Genomic DNA, 5253 nt, shown 5'->3' with positions numbered 1-5253 from the left:
TGGAAGCTCTGATTCTGATAATTTAACAGTAGTAATAAAGCTGACACCAACACTGCTTTGCTGTATAAATGCTTAATAAGTACCTCTTAATTCACTTTGTTTCCTTAGTGTTCACTAGATCTTTTGATAAAGCTCAGAGGTATTCACTTTATCACTCTTTCATTAAGCCCGCCCTCCCTCACTCTTCTACTCAAGAGTCAGAGCCACCTGAAGCATTTGTAATATGTAAGCTTCCTGTGATCTCATGGGTTCTTGGAAAGTTGCTAGTTCAGAATATTAAATTCAGAAAATTAACCTCTTAAAAAAACCAACAAGATGTTTTATGCTGTGGACAGAATTATGGAAGTAAAAATTAAATTGAACTTTAGGGGTGCCTGGGTGGTTCAGTCATTTGAGCGTCTGACTTTGGCTCAGTCATGATGTCACGGTTTGTGGGTTCCAGCCCCACATCAGGCTCAGTGCTGACAGATCGGATCCTAGAGCCTGCTTCAGATTCTGTGTCCCTCTCTCTCTTTCTCTCTGCCTTTCCCCCGTGCATGCTCTGTCTCTCTCAAAAATAAATAAACATGAAAATAATTCAATTGAACTTTAAAAAAACCTATACCTGCTGGGTTTTGGTTTTGTTTTTTCAATTTTCAAGGAAAAATAAAAAATTTGTGAAATTCTTTCTCAGAAAACTTGTGTTTGAAGGTATAACTAGAGAGGTTTAAGTCAAGGATAGTAAATACTTCTATCATTAAATCTAAGATGTCATTGATTGTAAGATGATCTGCCACAGAGAAAGGAAAACGCTGCCAGTGAAACCAATGCACACTTCTTATCACTTAGCATTTCTTTAATATTCCTTGAATGGTCTTTTAAACTTAGATCATCCTTATAAAGGAAAATATATACAAAATAAATTTGGTATGGTATGCCTCAGATTTCTGCCTATTCAGAGTCTGAGCCTTCTACATCACCTTTCCATGTTCCCCTTACGGTATTGTCCTTTGTACCACAAAAAATGTTGGTGAGGCAGGATTTCTTTAAAACATGGTCTTTAATTAATTGTCACTTACTCTACAAATTTGGTGTACACATGCCAGCTGTGACAACTGTCGTCATGATTGCTGCCAGCTTACCAGGATCTAGCAGGATCGTTCAGTTATCTATTGCTGTGTAACAAATCACTGGGAAACTTACTATCTGTGCTCCATGCAGCCTCAGTCAAGCAGCCAGACTTAGGGCTGGAGGATCTGTTTCCAATGTAGCCTTCATATGGCCTGCAAGTTGTCAGCTGGGACCTCAGCCAGGCCTGAGAACCAGGGGTCTCTCCACATGGCATGTGCTTCTTCAGAGCAATGGTGGCTGGGTTCCAAGGATGAGCATCTGAAAAGAGGAGGCCAGGTAGAAGCAATATCATTTTTTTTTAAATTTTTTTCAACGTTTATTTATTTTTGGGACAGAGAGAGACAGAGCATGAACGGGGGAGGGGCAGAGAGAGAGGGAGACACAGAATCGGAAACAGGCTCCAGGCTCTGAGCCATCAGCCCAGAGCCCGACGTGGGGCTGGAACTCACAGACTGCGAGATCATGACCTGGCTGAAGTCGGACGCTTAACCGACTGCGCCACCCAGGCACCCCAGCAATATCATTTTTAAATAGCTTAGCTTCATAATTCATTTAGTGTCACTTTTGCCACATGATATTAGTTGAGGCAGTCACAAAGTCCCCCCACACACACCCCCTGTTTAAGGAGAGAAGATATAAATTCTACTTCTTGATGGGGGCTTGGCTAGGTTCTGGACGAGCCTGTGAGACTTAAAATATTGTGTCCATTTTTGGAAAATACAATCTGGCTTGGTGATACAAGATGCATCTCAATTTCAAAGATGTAAAAAAGGAGGGAGAGGAGTGATGGGCTTGTTAAAATTGATGAAATTTGTTAGTTGGAATGCAAGTCCTCTATCCCACTCAACTGCTTACACCCCTCCCTGCCCCTAATTTATTGCAGCCATTATTAATCAATCATGGTACTCATTTTCTCTGAGCCTCACAAGCTTTATTACACAACTAGGAGCTACTACCAACTGTTGGTGATCCCCTGTGGAGTCCAGCTAGTCTCCTGGACCAGGCATTACCTCAGTGTGGACCCCCTCAGTCCTTGGGTCTAGTTTTTGGTATCCCACACAATGATGGGGGTCTCCTGCATGAGACCATCCATATAAACCAAACATGCAAAAACAAAATGGCACTTCATTTGTATACCATGAGAAGTGAGCCTCTTAGCTACCACAATGCTTAGGTTTGCCAGTAGGTGTACCTCCTGTCAACTTACCTCATGTGTTGCATTGTGAGGGCCAGATTAGAAGCAGACATTCACAGCATTTAGAAATAATTCATCCAGGCCTCAGTACAACCTAAAAACCCAATTTAGATATTGTGTACATTTTAGTGTACTTGTTTCCATTCTTCTTTAGCATAAACATGTGGCACTTTGCTAGGGGTGGTGGTAAACTATCAAAATATTTTGGTAAGGGATCCCTGGAATAATTCTGTTCATGGGGTCTAGGCCCTTCTAGGCAAGTGCTACTTTGTAAAGACATGTTTTCCTTTGGTCACCAGATTGTCCCTTAAGGTAGGTGAAGCAGCAAATAGGCTTTGGATACAAGGCTGGTTTATGCAACCTGAGTATAATATCTCAATCTGCATTCAGTCGCTATGGCTAATTTGGAAAATAAGTGGGCAGTTGGCTTTTAGCTATGTTCCTTAAAAAGGACTGGTTGGTTTTTTTTGCCCGGGAAGGCCTCATCCCTGCAGGTCTACCCTTGTTGTCTTGTGTAGCCCCACCTCATTAATCTGGGTGGGATTAGGCTGCCAGAGCTGCACAGAGCTGCACAGAGCTCTCCCTCAGAGCTGGGCCATGCCCACCAGTCCCTATAAGCCAGGGGGCCTGGTGTTGCCTCCTGAGAGAGCCTGGGGGCACTGAGCCCATGCTGTTCTTAGACCTGCTGGGATCTGCTCATGGAAGTCCTGTCCCACATCCAGACAGCTGAGGACTCAGGGCTGCTAGGACGATGCCCCCACCCCACTCCACCCACACCCCTCTACGCTGCCTGGAGTGGGGGGCAGTTCTTTGGCCAGTAGAATCGCCCCTTCGTCTGTCCCACAGGGCTAGGGTGGACAAGTAGCTGCACAAAAACTCTCTTTTATCCAGATCCTGCAAATCTGTGTCACTGTATCGGGATCTAGAGGGAAGAAGATCTGCCTGTCCTTAACCTTGAACCAGAAAAGTGGGTGGTTCCTAATCAGAACAACACAGAGAAAGCAGATGCACATTGGCCTCACAAGGCCATGGCCATTAATGTCCATAGGTTTTGTATATTTTCCATCAACCATCAAGTTTGAATGCAGGAACAGATTCTGGCTGTGTTTTAAGTCATAAAGGGAGATTCAGGATAAACACAACCTCTGCTGCCAGGGAAAACACAGATGTCAGAAACAGCTATGGCTGTGACCAAATACAGCTGCATTTATTTATGTAGTAGCACTGAAGCAATTTTCAGGAAGGATTTTTTTAACAACTGAACTTTGTTTCTGGTGGTCCTGATCCAACTCTGTCCTTAAGTCAACTTAAAGCCAGATCATCCAGCAGTGCCCTTCACACAACATTCAATACATATAGATTGGTGATTAAAAAAATTATGAAATTATGGCAAAACCCCCAAATTATTTTTATTTAAAAATAAAATTATTTTTATTTCTCTCTTCCAAACATCTAGGTTGGCAGTCTAGGCTGCTATGGTGGCTTCATAACGAGAGACCTGACCCTATCTTGTTTTTCTACCATCTTCCTTATGTATCTTTTACCTCATCATCCATCATCACTGGGGCTGTTACAGCTCCAACCATCACATCCACATTCCAACCATCAAGAAAGTAAGAAGAGAAAGGATACCCTGTCACTTAAAGAATATCACTTCTGCTTTCATTTCTTTGGCCATGGTTGGTCACATGGCCACACCTGCCATAGAAAGGTTGAGAAACAGACTTATTCTGTGCAGTGGTATACTCAACTCACATCCAGGAGTTCTGAGAAAGACAGGGGAATGAATATTAGGAGACATAATGGATTTGGCCAGTGTCACAGAATAATAGTCTAGCATAACACATCCCTAAGTTCTCCCATGAGGTGAAAACCAGGGAGTGATCAATTCATACTTCCTCAGGCTGGATCTAGATCTTGGCAACCAATATACACTTTTGGGAATTGCATCTTCTCCCTCAGCCAGTATAGACATGACACAGTGGAATTACTTGTTTTCCTGACCTGTTAAATCTTTTATTATCCTTTACATACATTTAATGGAAGCCCAGCCCTGTACAAAAATATGAAAGGTAAGTTCTCCCTAAAACTGAAACTGATCTTCTATCCTAAATTTCTTTCCTGGAAAATTTGTGTTTACTTAATAACAAATTGTTTCAAATTCTAAGCACTGCTTCTGTCCACTGGACAGTGCAAAGACTTGGAATACAACGTGAGTGGAACACTTGACCTCATGCATTTCCATAAACTCACAAACGAAACTTGAAGGGAAAACAATGTATTTATGATTCAGTGTATAGGTCTCTGCCTAAAATTGCTTTTGTTGGTGACTTAGGTGGATAAATTTTGTGTAGATACAGAAAAAATAATTTGTTAATACTGAAGAACTGTCCCTCACACAAAATGATTTCATCCTTTTTCTATGTGAGAACAACCAAAAGGTTTCTGGCAGATACTTAGGGCTTTCAATTATGCCGAGGTACTATAAGATCTGCCTCTTAACAGCTTTTAGTGAATTGTCTTCCCTCTGGGAAGGAGTCACTCTCTCCTAGGGCTGTGCTTTCTGAATCCCAGGCCTTTGTTACACCTAAAGACCCTGTGGTGTGCTGCCCCCTTGTGGGAAAGTGTGGGCATTGGGGATCACAGAAGAAAATAGATTTTGCCCTTCAGATGCAACTGGAAAACCTTCATTGTTCAATTCACAGCAGGCACACAAGTCAAACTGGACCGCAAGAAAGACATTATCTTATAGAAATTTCTTCTAAAAATGAGAGTGTATTTACGAGGAGAAAAACACTTTACAGCATGGCTAAGCTTGTACACAATGGATTTATTAGCCAAAACTTGTATAATTAGATTTATTATAGATTCAACCTTTTAGTGCACCATGAGAGCTGACTTCCAAAAGGAAACATTTAGCTTTTTATAAATTGGGACATTATCTTGTA

Source organism: Prionailurus viverrinus, chromosome A3 (genome assembly GCF_022837055.1).
Source record: "Prionailurus viverrinus isolate Anna chromosome A3, UM_Priviv_1.0, whole genome shotgun sequence".
Lineage (NCBI taxonomy): Eukaryota > Metazoa > Chordata > Mammalia > Carnivora > Felidae > Prionailurus > Prionailurus viverrinus.
This window is presented reverse-complemented; position numbering follows the sequence as displayed.